The sequence below is a fragment of the Biomphalaria glabrata genome, chromosome 2, assembly GCF_947242115.1.
Source record: "Biomphalaria glabrata chromosome 2, xgBioGlab47.1, whole genome shotgun sequence".
NCBI classification, from domain to species: domain Eukaryota; kingdom Metazoa; phylum Mollusca; class Gastropoda; family Planorbidae; genus Biomphalaria; species Biomphalaria glabrata.
In genome coordinates this window covers 14772048-14800044 of record NC_074712.1, presented here as the reverse complement: position 1 = coordinate 14800044, position 27997 = coordinate 14772048, and the positions used below count along the sequence as shown (strand labels likewise).

Genomic DNA, 27997 nt, shown 5'->3' with positions numbered 1-27997 from the left:
GTGATTTTCCCTTGTGGTTGCTTTATAGCTGTCCTGGTGGTTGTCACTGGTGGTTGGCCTGGTGGTTGCTTTATAGCTTTCCTGGTGATTTTCCCTGGTAGTTGCCTTATAGTTGTCCTGGTGATTGTCCCTGGTGGTTAGCCTGGTGGTTGCCTTATAGCTGTCCTGGTGATTGTGCCTGGTGGTTGCCTTATAGCTGTCCTGGTGATTGTCCCTGGTGGTTAGCCTGGTGGTTGCCTTATAGCTGTCCTGGTGATTGTCCCTGGTGGTTAGCCTGGTGGTTGCCTTATAGCTGTCCTGGTGATTGTCCCTGGTGGTTGCCTTATAGCTGTCCTGGTGATTGTCCCTGGTGGTTGCCTTATAGCTGTCCTGGTGATTGTGCCTGGTAGTTGCCTTATAGCTGTCCTGGTGATTGTGCCTGGTGGTTAGCCTGGTGGTTGCCTTATAGCTGTCCTGGTGATTGTGCCTGGTGGTTAGCCTGGTGGTTGCCTTATAGCTGTCCTGGTGATTGTGCCTGGTGGTTGCTTTATAGCTGTCCTGGTGATTGTGCCTGGTGGTTAGCCTGGTAGTTGCCTTATAGCTGTCCTGGTGATTGTGCCTGGTGGTTGCTTTATAGCTGTCCTGGTGATTTTCCCTTGTGGTTGCTTTATAGCTGTCCTGGTGGTTGTCACTGGTGGTTGGCCTGGTGGTTGCTTTATAGCTGTCCTGGTGATTTTCCCTGGTGGTTGCTTTATAGCTGTCCTGGTGATTTTCCCTGGTGGTTGCCTTATAACTGCCCTGGTGGTTGTCACTGGTGGTTGGTCTGATGGTTGCCTTACAGTTGCCCTGGCGGTTGTCCTTTTTGTTGTCCTTGTGGCTTACCTGGATGTTGCCCCTGTAGCAGACCTGATGACTGTCCTGGTGGTTTTAGGGATGGTTATTCCTATATTTTTCATGGTGGTTGGTCCTGGTGTTTGTCTTGGTGGTTTTCCTGGTTGATGTCCTGTAGTAATCCTGGATGTTTTCTCGGTGGTTGACCTGGTGGTTGTTCCTGTAGTTTTTTAAGTGGTTGTCCTGGTCGTTGTTCCTGTTGTTTTCTTGATGGTTGTTCTGGTAGTTGTCCCTGTAATCATCATGGTGGTTGTCCGATAGTTTTCCTGATGATTGTCTTTGCGATGGTCTCTTTATCTGTGGTTGCCCTGTTGTTGTTTTTTTTCATTATTCGCTCATTATTAGCTTAGAGCAGTGTTTCCCTGTGTTTCTGGGAACCCTAGGTTTCCTTGAGGCCTGAATACGTGTTCCACGAACTACTGGAATAATTAATTAGCAGGCCACCACGTGAATTAATCTCTTGAATAAAAAAGCAAAGTGTTCAGCTAAACACTCAGAATGTTAGAAGTGTTGCGTTGAGGACAAAGTTTGGGAAACACAAGAGTTAGAGCTAAAAATAACACGACACATCGTCTGATGCTTTTAATTTGATTCATTTGAGCAAAAGCTTTTACAGTTTGACACGTTGACAGTTCTCGTATCTCCTGCATGCAAATTTGAAAGGTGTAGGCCTATTTGCTGTTTATAGGGAAAGGCTGCTATTGTGTTTGTGCTGTCTGTCTGTCACGTTTACATCTCAAACACTAAAAGCAGCTTTAAAAATTAAATGTCTTCATTCTCCTCACCGTAAATAAAAATAGATGCAGCGATTTGCTTCTTGGTTACAGTGAGTGCGCCATTGGTTCATTAAAACAAATCATCAAGCTTTTCTTTGACAAAATCATTCTTCAATAATATGTAATAATGGTCTTCTATTGGTCAATTCATGGCCTCTGTATTAAATGGCATCTAAGTTTGACTTTCTATTTGACGTAATGTGTGAATTCCTCAATTCTAAGGGTCCATCTACAAGTTTTGTAACTGCGTCGCATTTCGTGCATCGTGGTTTTGTTGAAATACTCTCTTCATAACTAAATGTAGATTTTATTTGTCAGATTGTACTGCAAAGGGAGACAATACATTTCCTTCACGGTAGAAGTTGTCGCTCTTTGATGTAAATTATAAAAAGTGTTTGATCAAACAGTGGATAAGGAAAAAAAAAGGGGTTGAGGGAAAGAAATGAAAAAAAAGGAGGGGAAGGGGTGGGAGGAGCAATGTGGATCTGGTACTTCATTACATAGTGAGTGTCACGATACACGAGTGGCGTAGTGATCGATTTGAGAAAATATCTGATTCTGGGTCAAACCCATTATTCATTATATCAATTAGTAGTTAAAATACTTCACAGCTTTACTATCTATTTCCGACAGCAATAAAAATAATAATATTAATAATAATTATAACAACACATTGAAAAGCGAAGAAAATTTGAAAACCTAAGCTTAGTGATTAAGCAACTATGGAAGCTATCAATAAGTAACAAAACATCCTGTTGCTATATCAACCGAAGGGATTGTGACAACTGGCCACAACGACACATCCGAGTCCCTAAACATCCATAAGAGATTCTTGTTACCTTCCAAATGACAGTTCTACTGCAGACCTGATACATCACCAGAAAATTGCTTAGTTGGCACAGTGGAGGTGATTAAAATAAATCCTGTTTCCCCTCTTAATCCTCTCAATGTCATAGAAAAACTTTTAAATGAGAAATTGTGCTGTCTTAGTAAGTTGTTTGAAACTATTTTTATTACACAAACAGCATTTTAGTTCATAGCCTCTTTTGATAATTTTATATTTGTTCCGAAACCAATAAGAAACCAATGTTGTCGCAAGTTTTTATTGAAGCTGTTTCCCTTTCCGGTGACTTTGAATCTAACAACAAAATTGGCTGGTCTAGTATTACATATTGGTGACGTGATATACCTGCCAGTGATCTGACTCCAGTTTGGGTAAGATAATACATGTGCGTACAATCTCAATATAGTTAGACATTTTCACGTTAAATATTTGATTCTAAACAATGTCAAGGTGTTACATATATCAAGATCACTGTTGCCAACTCAAATATAAAACTGAGTTTTCACTACAAGCGAAAAAAATCATTAGGAATTTGCATCTGCAGCTTCGTTTCCCCTTATGGCCACGTTAGGAGGCTATCCAGATGAAGGTGACATCCCTATGGTCAGTTTCGTTTCCCCTTATGGCCACGTTAGGAGGCTATCCAGTTGAAGGTGACATCCCTATGGTCAGCTGTTATTTGGTCTAAAACTATTCTAATCGCCATGTACAATGGACCTCATTCACCAATCAAAAGCAATCGCAATCGTTGTCTGCGATGGTTTGATTTGTGATAGGGTAATGAAATTGTGAACATGTAATATTTACAACATATTTTTATTGAATTAATAAATTTTTACTATCTTAATTGTGAATAGACCTTGTTTTTAATGACCTAACTGTATAAATTTAGCTCTTGTGATACGAAGGGAGAATAACCCCTGAGGGATTACGGGCACGACATGGCCTAAATTGTGCCAATGTGCCAAAACCCCCCAAAATACTAATACGATTAGAATAGAAAGTCTCTTAAGTCCCCCCAAAATGTATATAAAAACCACAGCTCACGTCGTGTTGTTTTACATTGCATCTTTTGCGTCAAACTATTGGGCTATTATTGGCTAGGAAGAAAGTCTTTGCAGTGTAACTTCTAAAATGGTTACGTTCTGACAATTAATGTTGCAATGAGTATGTACATTATGGCTTTAGTACAAAGCATCAAGTGATTCAACGTCTACGTTATTGAGTAAAACCTACACTTTGTAACTAACTAAAATGGCGCATTTTCCCTAAGAGACTTAAAAGCGTTTCCCTTCGAGCACCTCTGTTATGCCGAACACATTTAAGCTCACTAAAAAGCCTTTGGCAGATGTTAGAGCCCCATACGGAATAGGTGCCCTGCCCAGCGTGACTGTCGGACTATAAGTTGTTCATACCATTTCGCAAGAATATCGTTGTTTGTAGTTCGGTCTTGCCACCGTATGTCCATGATGTGCAAATATTTTTGGTGAAGGCGTTCAAGAAGTCTTAGCTGCTTTCTATAAAGTACTCATGTCTCAGATCCACAAAGAGGAGTCTGGAGAACCACTGCTTGGTAGACACTGATTTTTGCAGGGGCTTGGAGGCGTCCTAAAGCACGACTATCCCTGATCAAATATCAACCTCCTTTACAGCAATGCGTCATTTGATACTCTGCTTCCCAGATATGTGAAGTTATCTACCACGCTAAGAGATGTCTATGCGCGGTGATCTTTGGAGCTGAGTAGGTTTTATTGGGTGACTTCTGGAACATGACTACCATTTTATCGAGGTTTATAGGTAAACCAAAAGAGGCGGCAGCATAATGAAAGGCCACTGCAACCTATGCAGCCGCAGTGGGCAACGAACTTTCATAAGCCCCGCGCTAATTCTAGGTGTAAATTATTAAATTAAACCATTATAACTTATAATAGGGTTCCCGTGGTCTCCTTGTTTTCAATGATCTCCTGGAAATTAAAAAAAAAATCGTTAGAGCCGTTTTCGAAATAAAATTTGTGTGTATATACATATATATATATGCAAGAATTGCTCGCTTAAGAGTATACGATATGTGTATGATACTAAATTCGGATCTAATTATTTCTTAGACGTGTCTGATTACTTCCTTCAGGTGTCAATGTATGTAGATAGTTGTGTATTGATTCCTACAGGTGTAAATGTATGTAGATCTAGTTGTGTATTGATTCCTACAGGTGTAAATGTATGTAGATCTAGTTGTGTATTGATTCCTACAGGTGTAAATGTATGTAGATCTAGTTGTGTATTGATTCCTACAGGTGTAAATGTATGTAGATCTAGTTGTGTATTGATTCCTACAGGTGTAAATGTATGTAGATCTAGTTGTGTATTGATTCCTACAGGTGTAAATGTATGTAGATCTAGTTGTGTATTGATTCCTACAGGTGTAAATGTATGTAGATCTAGTTGCTTATTGATTCCCTTCTTTTGTTAGCTCAGTTCAAAACGTTTCTGTGAGTTAATTTTTTTTTTACTATCAGAGAAGTCAATCGAGAAGGAAAGAAAGAGAGAGAGAGGGAGGGGATGAAACAGACAGAGAGTGAAAGACAGCGAAAGAACGAAAAAGAAAAAAACGAGCAATTTGAAGTAATTAAATCTGCTGTTGATAGTCATTTTTGTTGTACGCCGGTATAGATCTAAATGCATTCAAAGTGGACAACATTGATACATGGCACACAAACAAATTAGACGACACACAAACACATTTATATGACACACAAACAAAAGTATACGACACACAAACAAAACTATACGACACACAAACAAAAATTAGACTACACAAGAACAAAATTAGACAATTATACAAAATTAGTTGACATATTAACAAATTAGACGACACTATTTAAAGTAGACGACACACCCAAAAAAAAAGTAGACGACACTCAAACATAATAAATGAGACCCCAAAAAGAGACGACACAGAAACTACATTTCCGTTTAAATCAAAATTTTCCTACAGAAATTCTCCTAAACTTCAATGTTTGGCATCATTAAGACGGGCCTGTAATTACACAGCACTCAACACAAACTCCAAAGAGCCTAAACAAAAAGAGAACAAAGTTGTAAACCTATTTTCTTGTTCGTTGGAAAAGCTGTGTGTGTGTATGTGTGTGTGTGTGTGAGTGACAGAACGTTTACTGTGAATGTCGCGATGGGGAGAGGGGGAGGTCTAGTGCCTGGAAGAGAATTCCAATTCCTTTAAAGATCGAGTTGATCCTTTGATTTGAGGACGAAAACGCCCCAGCGCCCGAGGCTAATGCCAAATGTGGACGGGACATGCTCAGATGTGACACGCCATCTTAAAGCCAAATTAATTTTTTTTTATATATCTAGCCTCCGTTTAGTAATTAATTTTTTTTTAACTTCTGAGTGAAATAGATTTTTTTTTTGTTCTCTTTGGAAGAAGAAAATGAAAGCTGTACTTGTTGACACAGAGTTGAATATAATATTTCTAAGGAAATGATTTCTATAAAATGCAATTTATAAATTGTAGAATAATATAAATTTCTAAAGCGATATGCTGCTTACGTAACTGGTAAATGTGTTTTATTGTTTGTATGTCTGTGTATATTTGGGTCTGTGTGTAACTCCGTTTAAGTCTGTGATTGTGTAATTATGTGTGTAACTATATATGTCTATGTGTAAGTAGATGTTGTATAAGTCTGTGGGTAAGAAGGGCCCTTGACGAAGACATGTGCAGACGACCTAACGACAAATTAATTAGACCTTCCGCTGACAACGGCTTTGTCGGCGTTAGATGTGGTAAAATATGGAGCAGATCGCATATGGTTTCGCTTGAAACCCTCTGTATAAAAAAAAAAAGCAAAAATTAAAAGTCCATAAATTTTCACAGTGAATATAAGGGTCTATTAAAGGTGTGAGTATGTCTGTGTGTGTTTTTTTTTAATTTATTTATTTTGTTAGCTGTTGCATAATACGGTCTGTGAAGTGGGGTTATTTTAAATAATGTCACTCTCTAGATCTAGAGACTCACAAAATAAAAATAAATCTTATCTTATCTTATATAATACAGACGTTACTTCAAAAAAGAAGATGATTACGTCCTACGCGTCATGCATTTAGTCATGCATATTAACCAATGACTTAAATTCTGCCAAGTCACTGGTTTTCCTGGCTAGCTCAGGCAACCCATTCCATGCTCTAATAGCACTAGGGAAGAAGGAGTATTTGTACAAATTTGTCCTAGCATATGGGATGAGGAATGTGCCTTTATCTTTGTGTCTTTCAGAGTATTTTATTAAATTTTGTTTTTGTATTTGAAGATTATGGTTCAGTGTTTTATGTATTATTGCTACTTTACTTTTGAGCCTTCTGTCCTGAAGGCTTTCTAAATTTAGTGATTTTACTAAAGGTGTTACTCTAGTCAAATGTGAATATTCGTTTGTTATGAATCGCACTGCTCTATTTTGTGTCTGTTCTAGTTTCTTAATGTTTTCTTGAGTTGAGGGGTCCCAAACAGAGGATGCATATTCTATTATTGGCCTAACCAAGGTTAAATAACATTTTAGTTTTATGTTCTTATTTGATTTATAGAAATTTCTTTTAATAAATCCTAATGCTTTGTTTGATTTTTTTGTAGTTTCATCAATATGTGGATTCCATGACAGTTTTTCATTTATTATAACACCTAGGTATTTTGCGTTTTTAGTCTGTGTTACTGGTTTGCCATGAATAAGATAAGTGGAATTAATTTGTTTTAGTTTTTTTGTTACTCTTAACAACTGACATTTTTCTGGGTGGAAAGACATGCTCCAATTTGATTCCCATTTCTGTAATTCATCTAATTCTCTTTGTAAAATATCTGTGTCTTGTGTTGTTTTTATTGTTCTATATATTATGCAATCGTCTGCAAATAATCTGACTTTTGTTCCTGAAGTAATGCAATTTGGTAAATCATTTATGTAAATTAAAAATAGTAGTGGACCCAAGACTGTTCCTTGAGGTACACCTGAGTTTACTGTTATCGGTGTTGATTTAGAGCCATTTATTATTACAGTTTGTTCTCTCCCTATCAGAAAGTCTTTAATCCACTGATGCAGTGGACCATTAATGCCGAAATATTTTAATTTTTTAAGCAAACTATGGTGGTGAACTTTGTCAAAAGCCTTAGAAAAATCTAGTAAGATAGCATCTATTTGTTCACTATTATCTAAACCTTTTGAAAAATCATCAATTAGTCCTATTAGTTGTGTTTCACATGATCTATATTTCCTAAAGCCATGTTGGTATGGTGTGAGGACATTATGTTTGTCTAAGTGGTTTATGATGTTGCTACATATTATGTGTTCTAGGATTTTACATGTGATGCTGGTAAGTGATACTGGTCTGTAGTTTCCTGGGTCAGATTTTTCTCCTTTTTTAAATAGGGGGGTGACATTAGCTTCTTTCCAGTCCTTTGGTAAATATGTAAAGTGTGAACTAAGTTGCGAATGGGGATGTTTCTTTTTTCAAACTGTTTCTCCGAAGAGGCGTTTCATTTGAAAATATTGTGTTTATATTTATTATATTTATGTGTGTGTGTGTGTGGGTGGGGGGGTGCATTATAGATGGATGGCTACAAGTGATGGGCCTTAGAAGTGTTCGCAGTTATGGCGCGAAAAGTTATTTGTTTCATAAAGAGGGAAAGTTTCGCTTACAGAATGGACCTCATTCACCAATCGTAAACAAACAACATTTAGCCACGTGATAATATTGATAAAACAATGATAATTACGTATCACGTGACAGCCTTTATGGATTGCGAAATTTGTATGGAAGATATAGAGAACCACGTGGCAAAATGTGTTTGTTTACGATTGGTGAGTGAGGTCCATTGGCGTGATTATTAAAAACAAGACTAGGTTTTAAAGTGTAACGAAAATAAACACAGAAAACTTGTGGTAGCTTTAGAGAGAGGTCGGCTTTAATTTCTGGAGTAGATATTTAACTTAGCTCGACATTCGACGCTTCCCTTCATTGAGTATTAAACGCCTTGTTCGAGATCGTTCTTCAGCGTCGAGTACCTTTAGAGTGTTGGTCTTTCACCTGAGTTGATTGCTTTGCTTATTTGAGTGTTACCTGCGTTTAGATTTGTGCACAAGACACAGCGAGGAGGTATGATATGACGGGATTATTTAAAAAAAAGTAATTATTTCACGTTATTTCTTCTACCTGACAAAACAAGAATAAATAATTAAAAAAACAACAACTATTAGTTAATAAACGGCAATTAATAATTTTGTTTGGTATCGAACAAAGGAAAGAAATTGTACTTGACTGATGTTGTGGTATAAGTTGAATTAGTTCTTTTTATACTTTGTATACAGAGAAAAATATAAGAACTGCCTTGGCATAGTGGTTAGTGTGTTAGCTTTAGGAGACTTGAGCCCTCGAGATGAATTAAAGTGACTTTACTTTTTTTTTTATTAATGCTTTTAAAAATATTTATCCAGATACCCCTTTCATTCTACCCCCACCTTTTCCCACCCTGATCCAACAAGTGATATGATCAATGCGTAGTGAGAAAGCTTAAAGCATGGAATTCGCTAAACAATACAATTGTTAAAATTATTTCTAATCGCACAGATTTATTATTACTAATTTAATTGCATGACTGATCCAAACTAATTGATAAAATTACACTAAATATGAGTTTCGTTTTTCTAAGTTGTTTTTTTTTTCCATTTTAAACATTCAGGTCATTTTTTTCATATAGAAAAAAATAGAAGAAATGTTTATTAAAAATTACTGTCGCCAAAACGGCCGTCACCAAAATGGCGGCGCAAACACGCCACAAAACAACGCGTAGATCCCACTAGATGGACTACATTAAACGACGACTCAAAGTCCCGCCTATTATATACGCCACTAGCATGCAGCTTGCCCTGATAACATGCTCTTTTCATCTTGACGTAGATGTATATATTTAAAGTCATCTAGTCAGTGAAAGGGAATTTTACCTTGACTCGCTGTAACTTTTGTTTCGAAAAAAAAACAAACAAGATCAAATTGTTACGTTGACATAAACGTTTGTTACGCATACATTTAGTGCAGGACATGGATCAGTCACTGTGCACAAAGTGCACGCTCTTCAGGCTGGGTGGCTGTAAGCTTTGATGTTTTGACAACTATTAGACAGATAGATATTATTATACATGGAGGCAGTTCGTTAACAAGCTAGATTTTGTTTCTGGTGCTCCCAGTGTACGAAGTAGGGGCGTATTAATAAGTATTTTAATGAACTGTATCATTACTTCGCTTATTAATACGCATAATATTTCTTAGTACACTTTTCGGCGCTGTAGAATCAGATTTTGAAACTAGCTCGTTGGGCACATGCGGAAAACTCTAGTTTGACCGCTAAAAAATTTTCAAAGTAAAAAAATTAAATTTAAATTTGGATAGAGAACTAGACCTAGATGAAGTAGATCTAAATCGAAGATAGGTTTGAAAGGACTCGCGTTCTTGTAATGTAAGGACTATCGCTTTCGGGAATTTCCGAATGTAAGGCTTTGTTGACTCAAGAGTTAACTAAATTAATCTTCTGGAAAATTGTGCAGATCGTCAAAAATTCTAAGTCTAGATCGAAACGCCTGTCATTGGCATATTATAAAGTGTAGTAGATACATTCGCTTAAGCAGGGTTCTTTCTCAGGGGGAGGGGGAAATGGAAAAAAATGTTCCATTGTTTGTTAATCAAACATTCATTAGTTAAGAAAAAAACCAATCACTCTATAAGTTGTATAAAGGAGGTATGATCTTGTAGTTGGCAACAACGATCTTACCCTGTGTGTCCTTGACATTGTTTATTTCGTCTCACTCCATCTCCATCTTTTCATTTTCTTAACGTTTTTTCTTTTATTTCAAAGTTCCATTGTATCAGCTCCACATTTCTTCATATCACTATTTTCTTTGTCTCTCTAACTGAATTGTATTGCTTGGAGAACTTTAAGGGAGATCCACTTTTAGTGTGAAATCGCCAATGACGCCTGCATATCCTTGCCGAGACTAAAAAGCAGTCTGTTACATGGACAGGTTTCAAAAGTCAAAGAATGCCATCTGGAGTGTTCATTGCGTCGCGTGCCACAACCAGTCACGTGATGTGACATTGTCAGCGACGTTAAATGTGTATGTCGCAAGCTCTCTCTCTCTCTCTCTCTCTCTCTCTCTCTCTCTCTCTCTCTGATGTCTGAGCTTTACATTGTCTGTCAATTCTTTTCTCTCCTCCTATCCTTTCTCTTCGTGAGATCTAATAAACAAAGCGCTGAGATGTCGGTTCAGACGTTCGAACTTTGAGGGGGTGGACATTTTGACTTTATTACCTTACAGCTTTGTTAAATTCAATATCCTTTATTATACTAGCTGAATACATTTACAAACAAAAAATAAATTTACTTTTTTTTATTTTAAACAGTAAAAAAATCTAGTTAGTATGATTAGACGTGTATATATTTTGAATATCAACTATTTACAAGCAGTACGTATTATCATTCCTATGTACCACTGAAAACACTACCATTGAAACGTATCATTTTATTGAGGCTGGGAATGAGATATTGTCCCTTTATAACACAATTATATCAATCAGATAATCATTCAATAACATCAGTTAGGCCAGGTTCACATTTAACTTCACCTTCACCTAAGCCGTAGTCATTTGGACCATTGGGGCACCACACAAGATCTGTCTTCCGTCTTTCTTCATTCTTTTGCCTTTGATTTACTGACAGGCCGGTTTGAGTTTACTTTTTTTTTTACAGTAGTTAGCTGGTCCAGTTGCAGAATTAAAACTGTATCTAATCTCTTCATTCGTGATGCGGTCCTTGTATGCGAGACCTAGGATTTAACTGGGGAAAGCACAAGTACCATTGCTGCCATATCTCTCACTGTTAAGATGATCCCAGATTGTCATATTGTTAAGATGATCCCAGATTGTCAGATTGTTAAGATGATCCCAGATTGTCATATTGTTAAGATGATCCCAGATTGTCAGATTGTTAAGATGATCCCAGATTGTCAGATTGTTAAGCTGATCCCAGATTGTCATGTTGTATAGTAATGTATAGATGATCCCAGATCGTCAGATTGTTAAGTTGATTCCAGATCGTCAGATTGTTAAGATGATCCCAGATCGTCACATTGTTAAAATGATCCCAGATCGTCACATTGTTAAGATGATCCCAGATCGTCAGATTGTTAAGCTGATACCAGATTGTCACGTTGTTAAAATGATCCCAGATCGTCAGATTGTTAAGGTGATCCCAGATTGTCACATTGTTAAAATGATCCCAGATCGTCACATTGTTAAGATGATCCCAGATCGTCAGATTGTTAAGGTGATCCCAGATTGTCACATTGTTAAAATGATCCCAGATCGTCACATTGTTAAGATAATCCCAGATTGTCAGATTGTTAAGTTGATTCCAGATTGTCACATTGTTAAAATGATCCCAGATCGTCACATTGTTAAGTTGATCCCAGATTGTCACATTGTTAAGATAATACAAGATCGTCAGATTGTTAAGATAATCCCAGATCGTCATATTGTTAAGATGATCCCAGATTGTCATATTGTTAAGATAATCCCAGATTGTCATATTGTTAAGATGATCCAGATTGTCATATTGTTAAGATGATCCCAGATTGTCAGATTGTTAAGATGATCCCAGATTGTCATATTGTTAAGATGATCCAGATTGTCACATTGTTAAGATGATCCAGATTGTCATATTGTTAAGATGATCCCAGATTGTCAGATTGTTAAGATGATCCCAGATTGTCAGATTGTTAAGATGATCCCAGATTGTCAGATTGTTAAGATGATCCCAGATTGTCAGATTGTTAAGATGATCCCAGATTGTCATATTGTTAAGATGATCCCAGATTGTCAGATTGTTAAGATGATCCAGATTGTCAGATTGTTAAGATGATCCCAGATTGTCAGATTGTTAAGATGATCCCAGATTGTCAGATTGTTAAGATAATCCCAGATCGTCAGATTGTTAAGATAATCCCAGATTGTCATATTGTTAAGATAATCCAGATTGTCATATTGTTAAGATGATCCAGATTGTCATATTGTTAAGATGATCCAGATTGTCATATTGTTAAGATGATCCCAGATTGTCAGATTGTTAAGATGATCCCAGATTGTCAGATTGTTAAGATGATCCCAGATTGTCAGATTGTTAAGATGATCCCAGATTGTCAGATTGTTAAGATGATCCCAGATTGTCAGATTGTTAAGATGATCCCAGATCGTCAGATTGTTAAGATGATCCCAGATTGTCAGATTCTCCTGAGTCAATTTCATTTAAGATGAGTGTTTCTTCCCTATTTTATTCCTTCTTTCAACGGATGAATTGAATGTTGCTTATTTCTTCGCTCCGTTGGTTGATTGTCGCCAGTCCATTGAGGACTGAAACTTTTGGACACTCTCTAACCGTAGTGCTATCTTTTCATTCTACTCATGTATAGGTCTGCTTCAATTAGATACTAGCATCTTCTCCTTGTATACTTTGAATAGCAATACCTTGTATAGTTGGGTAGGTTGTATAGTTTGTATAGGTTGTATATCTTGTACATGTTGTATAGCTTGCATAGGCTTTATAGGTTGTATAGCTTATATAGGTTGTAGTAGAGGTTGTACATGTTGTATAGCTTGTATAGGTTGTATAGGTTGTATAGCTTATATAGGTTGTAGTATAGGTTGTATAGCTTATATAGGTTGTAGTAGAGGTTGTACATGTTGTATAGCTTGTATAGGTTATATAGTTTGTAGAGGTTGTATAGGCTGTATAGGTTGTAAAGTTTGTATAGAATGTATGGGTTTTATAGCTTGTGTAGGTTGTAGCGGTCTGTAACGTTTGTATAACTTGTATATGCAGTAGGTTGTGTAGGTTGTGTAGGTTGTAACGTTTGTATAGCGTGTATATGCAGTAGGTTGTGTAGGTTGTGTAGGTTGTATAACTTGTAAGGATTTTAGGGCTGTAAAGGCTGATCCGCATGTTGTATATAAAACCTGGTGGATGTTGATGCAGATGACTTTGCTGTTGCAGTTGCTGTGGATGATAGTAAATAGGTGGTAAAAGTTGGCTTTTTTTTGTCCTTGTGTCATCAAGAACATCAGATGAGAGATCAGGGGATGGTTCAGATGACATATCAGGTGAAAAAAATCAAGTGACAGGTGACAGATCATATGGCATAAAAGGTGACATCCGATGACAGATCCGATGACAGATCCGATGACAGATCAGATGACAGATCAGATGACAGATCAGATGACAGATCAGATGACAGATTCGTATCTTGTGATTAGGATTGTCGCTATCTATTCCTCTCGTTCTTCTTCACTTATAAAATAGAGACGTCACTTCAAAAAAAAAAATAAGATGATTACGTCCTACGCGTCGATCTAATTATACATGTTAGCGAAGGACTTAATAAAATAATATTTAGAATGTTAATATTATCATTTTACTAGGTTAATATTCAAACTTGGTTTACTAACATACAATCGAAGTGCATTTTTTGTCCCTTGAAAAATAAACTGACCGGCTTGTTCCCCATAACTCTAGGCCGGACGTTGTGCCTCCCCCCCCCCCCACCACACACAGTTTTAGAAACGCTGGACTAAGTTAATCAGAAAACAGCCAAGACTTGAGAAAATCTAATGCTTGAAATTGTGTATGACCCATAGCATTGATGTGACATGCGTCATGTAAAAAGGGAGGTAATACAATAGAGCTACATTTCTGTTAAAGTTCCGATAAAATGCTATGGAGTTTTCAAAACTTCAACAAAAGATTAAAATGAGATTTAATGGACAGATGCTAAATTGTTAGCAACATATATATGCAATATTTAAATATAAATATAATTATTATGTTTCTATAATTTAAACACATATCTGATATACATTATATTTTGCATAAAAAATATCCTATAAGTAATGTTTAATTGTTATATAAATATTATCCAAACACAATAATTATATCAGTAGCCATTCCTTTGAAATGCAATGCTTGTCTATATCTACGAATCCCAAGATCTTCAAGGAAGATGCTCAATGCATACACCCCGATTAAAATATTTTACATTCACATGAAAAGGTTACCTAGTTTTCATCTTAATAAGCATCCGTTATTGGCAAAGTACGAAATTCTAATAACCACGGGCTATGCGCGAAATCCTGGCACCCACGGGCTATGCGCGCCCTAACAGCAACAGCAACAGTAGCTCATAGTAATTCTTAATAGTCTAATATATTAGGCCTCTCATATATTTATAGCCTTTATATAGCGCTACTTTCATGCTTATAGCATGCTCAGATCGCTTTGGTCCAATCTCCTTTGTGGACCAGTGGGGGGAGGGGGTATCTAGGAGTTGGTTTTCCGTGCTGCCTTTAGGCGCTCAGTAAACACAACTCTGCCCGAGTCGGGTGTCGAACCTCGAGCCCTCTTCTAGGTAGCCAAGCCAAGTTCAAGTGCACTTAGCCTCTCGACCACGCTTTCCACAATGCATAGTTTGCAGATAGTTTACATTCGGTTCTTCTAAAACACAAATACATATTTAAGAATGAAGATAAATAATGTTCCAGTCAGGTGTCTAGAATGCCAAGAACAAGAGTCTAGTCTTCCACGTTTTCTGTTTGTATTCTGTCTAAATGATAAATCTCAAATCTTCATGTTTTTATTTATTGTAAAATATCCAATAAGTAGAGAAAAAAAAAAGAAAATATGTTCACAAATAAAACACTTTAAGACAAGTCTTCCTTTATAGCAACTTCAAAAGTAAAGTCGCAGTTCATAGCGATCTATGGGACTGGAAGGTCATCTGTTCCAGACCTAGCGATCTATGGGATTGGAAGGTCATCTGTTCCAGACCTAGCGATCTATGGGATTGGAAGGTCATCTGTTCCAGACCTAGCGATCTATGGGATTGGAAGGTCATCTGTTCCAGACCTAGCGATCTATGGGACTGGAAGGTCATCTGTTCCAGACCTAGCGATCTATGGGATTGGAAGGTCATCTGTTCCAGACCTAGCGATCTATGGGACTGGAAGGTCATCTGTTCCAGACCTAGCGATCTATGGGACTGGAAGGTCATCTGTTCCAGACCTAGCGATCTATGGGACTGGAAGGTCATCTGTTTCTATGGTTAACGAAGGTGTTATGTGGCCAGCACAACGACCAATCGCCTTAACTTCCCCCAACTTATGCGAGGCGCCTAAAGATTTAAAATATACAAAAAATTCCCAGTCTTCAACAGAATTCGAACCCAGGACCCCATTGGTTCGGAAGCCAAGCGCTTTCCCATTCAACCACCGCGCCTCTTTTATACAACTTTTAGAACGATTCTTTTGCTCTTAATAACTAATGAATGTTGAATTTAAAATAAAAAGCATTTACCCCCCCCCCCCTCACATTCCACCCCACAAACAAGAAAAAAAAAAGCCAGACTACTAGCAAATACTTATCATGCACAGAGTATACGTTATTGGTATTTCCTCATGTAGGCCCAATTCAAACTTGTCATCAATGAATGCTCAGGATCATTTTCCCCACCGTCTTGTAAGTGTATATCTAAAGGCCAATCATTAGAATATTATTAACTCTTTCTCTCCGTAGTTATTTACCACATTCTGGAGGAATCAACGTTGGTATCGTCAGTTAGGAGAGAAAGAGTTAAGTCTAGTAGATTCATACATTCCCTCTACGGAAGAAGGGTGTAATGGGGCAGGGAAAACATTTTCTTTTTTTCTAAGAGCGAAATAATCACTTGATAAATGGACCTCATTCACCAATCGTAAACAAACAACATTTAGTCACGTGATCTTATTGATAAAACAATGAAAAAAACTGTCACGTGACAACCATCATGAATTAAACATGAGATCGTAAATTATATAGAAGAGATAGAGCACCACGTGGCTAAATGTTGTTTGTTTACGATTGGTGAATGAGGTCCATTGTATAAAGTAGGTATTGTTTTTTTTTTACAAAACTATTTGACTTGTTTTAATTAACATCAATTTTTGTTTCTTACCTAGACTGCAGTTTTGATTACAATGGTCAATTTCGTAACGAGCAAAATTCTTATATTTGAGTGTGACTCCGCAGCATGGCCGTGAGTCTGTTCTGCCATCAGAAACCAATTATGTCAAATATTTCAGACATAAAAATGGTTTATCTAAAAGTTTTATTTTTTATAAGCAAACAGTACACAGTTTTATACTCTAATTACACTATGTGGTATTGTAAAGACTACTGGCAATAGCAAATTAATAGAACTAATAGTCCGAGAAACTAGATCTATTTATATTAGTAAATAACATGTAACCTGGGGCAGCTCTGGTCGTTCTACAAAATGCCAAGTAAATGGAGAAATTATTTATTACTTTTCCTGAAAGCTTCAGGGATTCTCTAGCTAGAATTTTATCTAGCACTGTCCATAAACATAAAGGGGCCATGAAAACATAACAGACATATAAAAGAAGAAGAGGTCAGAATAGAACCAATCTAAATACGTTTGTAACGAATACATTCTCATGTTCATCTTGAATGTACTAATGCATGGTGTTTGTCTAAGCCACTCTAAGTTCATTGGGAAGCGAGCTCTAACCGCCCGCAAACAACAACAAAAAAAAAACAAAACAGCTGGGCTATCTGAGCTACACTAACACATATATACCATTCAACATTATTTCAAACTTATGCTAAGTAGCTACTAGTAGCTACAGTGATTTACTTCCCTCCGTCTGTAAACTTCAAACTTCATGGACATATTCTATATTACCTCAACTAGCCTTTAGACATTAATCACTGGCCTATGAATATGAAAACATGTTGAATGTTAACGTCATATCACTGACATATATATTTCAAACTTGTTAGGCTGCTATCATCAATCAATGGCATGCATTCGTCTGAACAGGTCAATTTAGATAAAAACATTGAGGGGAAAAAAAAGATATTTCTGCATCTAACGGACTAGCATCGACCCACCAAGTTCTTTCATCACTGTCCCCCCTCTATCAACGACCCCCCCCCCTCCCTATCCCAACATCCCTCCTCCTCTCTTCATGTTTCCTTATAATCTCATTTCTTTATCGACCTCTTCTATGTGAGGAGAATACGTTTCTTTTTTATACCGTGTCCAATAAACGTCTCGCTGTTGACTGTTTACTTAGTAGATACGCCATATTGTCGTCTGCCAGAACAAGGCTTTTTTTTATGTGCTTCCTTTTCCGGTTTTGTTGAAAATGATTGGATCTATATATAATTCAGGAAGAAATCTTGCTTAAACCAGTCATTTTATTTCCTAACAATGCCGTGTAGATTTACGTTTTTATTTTAAACTTAAGGCCTGATACAAAATGTGTTTTACCCTGGACACTTTACAAGAAAAACTTATAATAGAGTAATACGCCTGCTGGTTTGATTTTGCGTAAAGTAATGGGGAAATCCTATTGCAGATTATCAGTCATGGCGGCATATCCATAAATAGAAAACATTTTGATGTATCCGGTATAGAGAATAGTTTCCCCTTTCAGGCCTTATGGTCTATAGGGCAGATGATGTAAAAATCATATGTTTCAGTGGCCTACGGTTAACGAGCAGGGTTTCATGTGGCCAGCACAACGACCAACCGCCTATACTTTCCCCAACTAAAGTCAAATGGGTGGACTCAGGGGCGTCCAAAGATTTCGAAATTAAAAATCCCAGTCTTCACCAGGATTCGAACCCGGGACACCCGTTTCAGAAGCCAAGCGCTTTTATCGCTCAGCCACCGCGCCTCCACGTGTAGAAAATATGGTGGTATTAATCAAGGGAGTCATTAGTAATTTGCGTTCACTTTTCAGCATTTTATAATTAAATGATTAATTTTTTTCGCTTGTAGGACACAAAGTAATTTGAATTATTCACGATTATCTTTCAATATGGCGTCCTTGATCTTGTTCATTTCAAAATCTTTCTCCCCCCCACACCCAGGCTTTTTTTTTTGAAGATTGTCTTTAGGGTCCATCATGTCACCACCATATTTCTTTAAATCGCTTTAATTACATTTTTCTCTGTTACTGTATTTAAATGCTTAAAGAACGTCAGTGGGATCTTGTAAATCAAAGTGTATGCAGTTTACTGTGATTAACTTAAAGTGTGAAAATAAAAAAACTTTGCATTAAGTTTAAGCCTCATGACGGGATATCACATTTTGGGACTGGATTCCTTCCTCTTCTTCTTCAAGTGTTTGCTTCTGAGCTGTACGCTCTTTTGCAGACTGTTCCAAGGCAAAATAGCGCAATGTTTTCTTCAGTTGTTCAGCACTGCCATACAGAGTGCTGGTTACTTTGGTTTGCTGTAGTGATTGGCTCTGCCTAAGGTGGATTAAAATGCAGCATTCAAAAAGGATATGATTCTCTGTTTCGTAAGGGTGGGTGCTGTGTCTACAGAGGGGTGGGTGCATGGTATTTATTCTGTTAAGGTTTTAATTTAAAGGTTATCAGATTATGATCGCAGACTTTTCGAACATAAAAGTTCTTTTAAGAAGATCTTCGATATATTTGCTTCTGAAAAACAAATAGGCCAACAGAGAATTGTGAAAATTATGGAGAATACATTTGGTCATTTGATAAAAGAATCTCAAACTTCTGTTACAGAGTAATTAGATGTTGTCAAACACACAGCCATAAGTCAAGTTATGACTCATACATTTTACGTTTCTCGATAGACAGACAAACTTCAAACTAAAATGTCTGTCATGAAAAGAAACTGTTTTTGAAAAAAAAAAGCTTGTTTTTCTTTTTTTTTTCTCTATTTACTGAAGCATTTTCTTTTCTGACTTATTGAAGTGGGCGATAGCAGTCTAGGGATTTATTTCATGAGCAAGTTGTGACAAGACTGTTACAGTATTTTAGTTTATTTCGTATAAGCTTGAGATGTAGATTCAGTTTATTGCAATGTCAGTTATCACGAGTTTTTGTGTAGACTTTACCAACATTTCATTTGTAAACATATACAGAAATCATTTGACAAGGACCTGTTCTACTTCTGGTCAACTAGATGTATGACTTTTTCATGTCAGATCTGTGTCGACCTGGACATTGATATTTTTTTCTGGGGCAAAGTTCCAATTTCTCTTAGAGAAAATAAGCATGTGATGGAACTGCCCACCAGCCAGTCATCGGCCTGACCCTCAATTTAGCCAAACACACGTATTGACTGGCCCTTACACTCAGGCGCCTCCACACACACACATGATGTCTTAAACACACAGACTCACTCATCTAAACACATCTACTCACCCACAAGGTCGGATGGTAAATTTAGATTTCATCTTCCCTCGCTTTACGCTGCACGGCGTCCTATGTCAACAAGGATGTGGGGGTATATGTGTGTGTGTGTGTGTGTGGAGTAGAAGGCTGTATGTGTGTGTGTTGTTGGGGGGGGGGAACTTGTATGTGTTGGGGATGAGAATAGAAAATAAACAGTTGTTAACCGGTGCAGATTGGCAGGAGTTACTGGACCTGATTGTATGGTCTGTGTGTAATGGGATTATGCATGTATTATTGTTTGTATGTATTGTACCGCATACAACACAGATGGTACACATAAAACCTTCAGAGAAGCGTATGGAAATTAGAACAGGGTCAGATAAAGTCAAGATTGATCATCTTCGCGATTGAACATTTCTGGTTTCGAAATGAATATTTTATACACAAACACACACCGAAAAAAAAAGAAGACAAAGCAGCTGCAAACTTGTTTCCGTAAATGTCCTTAGATTCACTAAACACTAAAGAAACTCCACAGCCATCTGAGTGCAAGTAGACGGTAAAAGAGTGGTCATCTACATATGCAAATGAGGAGCTAAAGTATGATATGATTTATTATAACGAATTATTATGTGGGAAGGGTGGTCGAGAGGCCGCTTGAACTTGGCTTGGCTTGGCTATCGAGAAGGGGACTCGAGGCTCGGGCAGAGTTGTGTTTACTGAGCGCAGCACGGAAAACCAACTCCTAGATACCCCCTTCCCCCCACTGGTCCCAAAAAGGATTGGACCAAAAGCGCTATAAGCATGAAAGTAGCGCTATATAAAAGCTATAATAACAATAATAATAACGAAAATGAAATTAAAATAAAATACTTGCACAGAAATGTGTCCTACGAAAACTAAAACACACTTCCGCATATACATTCTACTTCTAATAAATGCCCTGGACAAATACTGTCTATTTATAATAGTTGTACTGAACACTAAACTATGTCTAATCAATACTTCGACCATCACAGTCTATGTCTAACCAATGTACTGACAACCACAATCTTTACATCACAGTCTATGTCTAACCAATGTACTGACAACCACAATCTTTACATCACAGTCTATGTCTAACCAATGTACTCACAATCACAATCTTTACATCACAGTCTATGTCTAACCAATGTACTGACAACCACAATCTTTACATCACAGTCTATGTCTAACCAATGTACTGACAACCACAATCTTTACATCACAGTCTATGTCTAACCAATGTACTCACAACCACAATCTTTACATCACAGTCTATGTCTAACCAATGTACTGACAACCACAATCTTTACATCACAGTCTATGTCTAACCAATGTACTGACAACCACAATCTTTACATCACAGTCTATGTCTAACCAATGTACTCACAACCACAATCTTTACATCACAGTCTATGTCTAACCAATGTACTGACAACCACAATCTTTACATCACAGTCTATGTCTAACCAATGTACTCACAACCACAATCTTTGTTTAATCAATGCAATGAGCACCAGTCCATGTGTAATCAATGCACCAACGAGCACAGTCTATGTCTAATCAATGTATTGGCCACCACAATCTTTACATCACAGTCTATGTCTAATCAATGTATTGGCCACCACAATCTTTACATCACAGTCTATGTCTAATCAATGTATTGGCCACCACAATCTTTACATCACAGTCTATGTCTAATCAATGTATTGGCCACCACAATCTTTACATCACAGTCTATGTCTAATCAATGTATTGGCCACCACAATCTTTACATCACAGTCTATGTCTAATCAATGTATTGGCCACCACAATCTTTACATCACAGTCTATGTCTAATCAATGTATTGGCCACCACAATCTTTACATCACAGTCTATGTCTAATCAATGTATTGGCCACCACAATCTTTACATCACAGTCTATGTCTAATCAATGTATTGGCCACCACAATCTTTACATCACAGTCTATGTCTAATCAATGTATTGGCCACCACAATCTTTACATCACAGTCTATGTCTAATCAATGTATTGGCCACCACAATCTTTACATCACAGTCTATGTCTAATCAATGTATTGGCCACCACAATCTGCCTTATCAACGCACTGACCGCCCGATTATGAATTTGCCTTGACCACCACATACTACATCTAATCAACGCAACGTCTATAGCATAGTATATGCTTTGAAATCGCACTGACCACCAGGCTACTTCTAATCAACGCACTGGCCAATAGTCTACATAGCAGATATTTAAATTTTGTTTCATAAGAATTTGTGTCCTCCATGCTTACTTCGTGTATTAATAGAAAGCATGAGCTAAAATGCAAGTTTTTAATCAAACATTTGGAGTTCTGTTACTTGAGAACCAAACAAATAATTTAGAAACAGTCAAAACAGAGAAGTTGATTAATATGAAAGAAATAAGGTTTCACCGGTCAACACAGATAATGTATTCCGTCCAAACTTGTGTCGGTCAACAAAAGTGGGCGTAATTGTAATATTATTGAATAGATCACATTGGCAGTTCTTTTTTTTTAATCGCCAAATCTGGACATTTCAGTAGGAAAAAAAAAAAAAAAAAAAAGCGTAAATTGTTTTAGCCTAATTTTAATTTTTGGCTGCTAAATACTCCCCTTTCAGACCTTGCGATCTATAGGGCAGATGATGTTAAGGTCATCTGTTTCCTGGGCCAACGGTTCACGAGTAGGGTGTCATATGGCCTGCACAAGTACCAACGGCTTTTACTTTCCCCAACTAAAGTCAGGTATCCATTAGGGTTGGGTGGACCCAACCTAAAAATCCCGAAATTCCAGAAAAACAGTCTTCACCGAGATTCGAACCCAGGACCCCAGGTTCGGAAGCCAAGCGCTTAACCACTCAGCCACCACTTCAAGACCATTAGACAGACTACAATAGAGTCATTTGATACGTGAGTGAGAAGATAATCGGAAGTTAAAAGTGTATTTAATAATGAATAGTGGAATGCTGTAATAAAATTTAAATACATAATAACATCAAATGATAGTATCACACACATATCATCGAATGTTAGCACATATTGTCTCACTAAAGATAAACTCCTGGTACATTTGTTTCACTTCATTGTAACCTCATTTGTTATTTTACAACTCTTCATCATCTAGCCAAATCTTCATGGACAGAACCTGGAACCTGGACACGGATTTTGAAAACGGCTCTAACATTTTCCTTAGAGCAGTGTTTTCTAAATGTGTTCCGCGGAAACGTAGTGTTCCGCGAGGCCTGAATAGGTGTTCCGCGAACTACCTAAATACTTAGCTAGTAGGCCACCACGTGAATTAATGTCCCTAAAAAAATAAGCGAAGTGTTCTGTTAAATACTCAGAATGTGCGAGGTGTTCTGTTAAATACTCAGAATGTGCGAGGTGTTCCGTTAAAGAAAATAAGTTTTGGAAACACTGACCTAGAGATTTGACATTTAATGTATATTATTGAGAAAAAAACAACAACAAATTATTTAGCCAAACAGGGAAAGTTTACATTTTGTCAAATTTAATCATCTTTTAAAATTCAAATTGGCTACTGTTAGCCTCCTTTCAGCAGGTATTCCCGCATTGACTCAAAATATTTCTGTGTATTCAATAGGGATAGGAGTACAAATATATTCATGAACATTTTGCGCTCCGTTTTAACATGTTTCTTGTTTGATCACGTCAAAAATCTATTTTTTAGACGAATTTAGCCATATTCTGCAAATTTCTTTGGGAGGAGTGGGGGTCTTCAAGGTTCTATTATTTATGATGTATGCTACTTCAATAGAAGTATTATAAAAAGTGTGTGTGTGTGTATGTCTGTGTGTGTGTGTGTCAATAATAAGGTCATATCCCGCATAGGACGTGTCCTTTTGACCAAAATAAAAATAAAATATATAATTTAATATACTAACAATAAAATATTCCATAAGATATTTGATGATTTTTACGTGGAAACCGAAAGTCATTGACTTCTAAGCAGTCAGTAATGTGTAATGTTTCTTGAGAACCATAGACAGTGACTATAGAACTATTTTTGTGGACATTTTTTTTCTCCTGTTGTCTCGATGGATCATGTCTGATCAGGGAGGAGACGAGGGTGGAACGAGTTGATTTAATCTCAGGCCTGATTCAGGCCGGATGCGTCAGGATTGATTGAGCCACAATACTCCACCTAGTGCTCACACCTCTCCTTTCCCGCATCTTTATAGCATCCCCCCCCACCACTACCACCCCATACCTTTTGTTTTAGTTTCTCATAACTAAACAGTATGTTTCAAACTTTAAAAAAGAAAATCGAAACATCGAAAACGTGCGCGTGCACATAATCCCACAGCAAATACATCAGCACGTGAACACATACACACTTGCCCTTAACAATGAGACCTGACCCTATACACACTCACACACCTATTCATACACACACACACACACTCACACATTCATAGCTAGTTCTGGTACTTTTGTTATACGCTCTAGATTGATGCAGTAAAGGAGAATGGAAAGGAGGGGGGGGGTACGTATCAATGGTGAGAGATGTAGGGTGTGTGGATGAAGAGGGGGGGGAGTTGAGTGTGTGGGGGAAGGGGAGATATATCAACACATCCTTTCCCTTGTCCATGTCCTTCCATTTGATCGATTACTTACTTCTTCCATCCTTCCATCTACTTCTTTACACGTCCACCAAACTGACCGGAGTGAGAGAGCGTAGACGACACATAAGATGGTTGACGAGTTTAAAAAAAGAAAAACAACAACCAATCACAACTGGCGGCTCCGAGCACGTGCTTAATGCGTCATTTTGAACTGACCACTGGGACTTGGTGACAGATGTAGGTCGTTGTGACATTCGAGCTAAATCAGGAAGGTTCTTTTTTTTTCCCCGTTCTACTCAGTTCTAGATCACAGGGAACTCGCGGGGTACGCTGTCACTCTCTTCCGTTCAACTTGTCACGTGGTAGTCATATTAGCTTTTCATTTGCTTATTTGTTTACTACTTACGATTAATTTTGCTGATTCGAGGCTCAAAACCAAACAAGGAAAAAAAAATATATATGTAAAGCTTATACGAAGTGTAATTATCAATAAGTTTGGATCAGTCATGTATTAAATTTGTAATAGCTCTAGACTCTAGATAGACCAACAAAATTTAATCTACGTGCACGATATGGCCTAAATTGTACCGATGTGCAAAAAAAAAACAACAATAAAAAATACAAAAATTAATCCTTGCGATTAGTAATATTTTTACCCATTGTTTTTGTTTAGTACAATTTCATGCTTTTAGCAATCTCAATACGCTATGATCCTATCACTTGTCGGGATCAGTTGGAAGGGGCGTGGGAGAAAGAACGGGGTCTATGGGGGATCGTCGTTTAAATATATTTATTTAAAAAAAAAGCTGAATTAGAACATGTGGGCTAAAGCCTTCTCAGGCTTTTAAAGCCAACACGGTAACCACTCTGCTAGCGAAGAGCTTATGAACATGGAAGATTGTATAGTTATCTATTGTTTCTAAGGTGACCAGACGCCCCTACCTAGACGTGACAGTTCCCTCTTTGGACCGTCAGCCACGCTTTTCATAAAATGTCCGGTCGGGATGGCCAATGTCCAAAAGTCTATCAATGTCACACTTTTATTTTAAAATCTTTCTGAATCTTTTAGCTTATAATTTTAAAGTTACCGCCATTCGCGTTTTCTTCTTGGTCCTTATTTGATGTTCACTGCTTAGCAAACTCCTGTGTTGAGGCATGAGTAGTGCTTTTACTTTACTTCTTCTCAGAAACTGACGTTAGCACGTTTTCTTTCAACTTTTGGCGTGTTGTCGTTCAGGATGTTTCTCGCTGATTCTGTGAATCAATCCCAGCATACAGTATTCCTTGACTTGGTTGTCTGTTCAGGTCGGTGACAGGGTAAAGGATGTCCTTCACAAAACACCGAAGTTCACAGGAACTTACAAACAGAATTCTTGTCTGTAAAAAGTTCCCCTTTCAGATCTTGCGATCTATAGGGCAGATGGTGTATAGGTCATTGGTTACTGTGGCTCACGGTTAACGAGGGAGTCATGTGGCCAGCACAACGACCAACCACTTTTACTTTTCCCTAACTAATGTCAGGTACCCATTAGAAATGGGGAGACTCAGAGGCGCCCAAAGATCCCAAAATTAAAGGCCCCAGTCTTCAGCAGGATTCGAACACGGGACCTCGGTTCGGAAGCCAACCGCTCAGCCACCGCGTCTCCCGTTTGTAAAAAGAACACGACAAACCAACAGCCGCAGTGGAGCACGCTGCTAGAAAAGTCGATGACAGATTTCTGTCGGATATGTGGATAAAATCAAACGTCTGAATACAGATCGTAATTTTCAATTGGTAGCTCCCAGTAAGCCTCCATTAGGTTAGCCTACTTCTCCACCATTAAAATATTGGTATGATTCATTAATTCGCAGCCGCTAAAGGTATTTATAATACAGTTTTCCATGCAGCGACAGAATGGTCCGTGCTCTTGAAGTATTGACGGATTGATTCAGAAATGCACGAAAAAAACAAACTTGAAAATGTTCTTCGTTAATGAAGTACGCATCGATGACGCGAGATGGTTAGAAAAAGTGATGTAGCAGCAGGGGCGGACTGGGTATCAAAATCGGCCCGGGCATTACCATATAAACCGGCCACAAATGGCATGTCATATATTTTCGGTGTGGGGGGGGGGGGGATTTTTACTCCACTCCGCAATTTATATATATATATTATATATATATATATATACATTGGCGTAGCCAGGGGGGGGGGGGGGGTTGGGGTTCAAACCCCCTCCCCCGAAATGAAATTCCCCCCCTGGGGGGGGGGGGGATCGGAATTTAGTGAATGATTTTTTGCTTTGATTTTGTTTATTTAAGTTGAGATTTTAATACTAAACCATCAATTGCCCCAGCACAACCAATTGGGTTTTGAGTTTAAAACCCCTTACCAGGGGGTTTTGAGTTTAAAACCCCCTACCACGGGGTTCGAGTTTAAAAACCCCTACCAGGGGTTTTGTGTTTAAAACCCCCTACTAGGGGTTTTGAGTTTTAAACCCCCTACTTGGGGTTTTTGCAGTTAACCCCCCCCCCTCTTCTATAAAACAAAACAAAACAAAAATGCAAACGAAAATCCCCTAATTCCAAGAGCACAGTTAAGGGAGATTTTGATTTTAAAACCCCCTCCAAAATTTACGATAAACCCCTCTCTTCAATATAAAAAAAAGTTAATTACGCACTCAAAATGTTATGAGCATAGCTAAATGGGTTTTGACTTAGTTTTTAGTGTAAACCCCACTTCAGCGGGGTTTGAAGGTAAAAAATACCTCTTTAATAATAAAAACAAAGCAAATTATACACTCAAAATGTTTTGAGTGTAGTCAAAGGGGTTTTGAGTTTAAACTCCCCTCCAGTGGAGTTTGAAGCTAAAAAGTACCTCTTCAATATAAATAAAAGCAAATTACTCACACTAAAATCTATGAACGCAGCCAAAGCGGTTTTGAGTTTAAACCCCCAGCCAGTGGGGTTTGAGGCTAAAAAATACATCTTCAGTGTAAGAAAAAAAGCAAATTACGCACTCAAAATGCTATGAGCGTTGCCAAAAGGGGTTTTGAGTTTAAACCCCCATTCAGAGGGGTTTAATGCTAAAAATACCTCTTCAATATAAAAAAAAAGCAAAATACACACTAAAATTATTTGAGCGTAACCAGTCCAATCGGGGGTTTTGAGTTTAAACCCCTCTTCTGCAGATGGCGTTTGTTTAAATTTTAAAACCCCTCCAGATGGTTTTGAGTTTAAGATCCCCCTACAGAGCATTTTGAGGTGGAAAACCCCCAACAGATGATTTTGACGATTAAACTTCTCTTTTCGATATAAAATCTAAAGCAAACTACAGTCACTTAATTCCAAGAGCGTATTCAAGAGTGGTTACACATTTTACCAGTGGCAGGGCTCCCTTAATAAACTGTAGTGAATAGTCATCTGCCGAAATTGATAAACACTAAATGTGGCTCAACAAAGATGGCTAAGACAGATTTTAGGAGTCAGTTATAGAGATCGGGTTTAAATCCAGGAAATCCTATGCCGAACTGGGAGTCGACCCTTTAGTAATGATAATGCAATGATATCCTAGTACAACTTGACGCCAC

At 37.7% G+C, this 27997-nt stretch overlaps 1 protein-coding gene across 2 annotated transcripts in view; it reads left to right on the top strand.

Moving 5' to 3' along the window:
- The window catches only part of LOC106059821 (cadherin EGF LAG seven-pass G-type receptor 1-like), a 134813-nt gene that overhangs the window by 6477 nt on the left and 100339 nt on the right, over positions 1-27997 (top strand). The window contains exon 1 of one of the 2 annotated variants that reach the window (XM_056019244.1): positions 2737-2861. The exons of the other annotated variant lie outside the window; for it this stretch is intronic. The gene's annotated coding sequence lies outside the window, so the exon portion shown is untranslated. Of the gene's footprint in view, positions 1-2736; positions 2862-27997 lie in introns of those variants that run through there. 2 annotated transcript variants of the gene reach the window in all.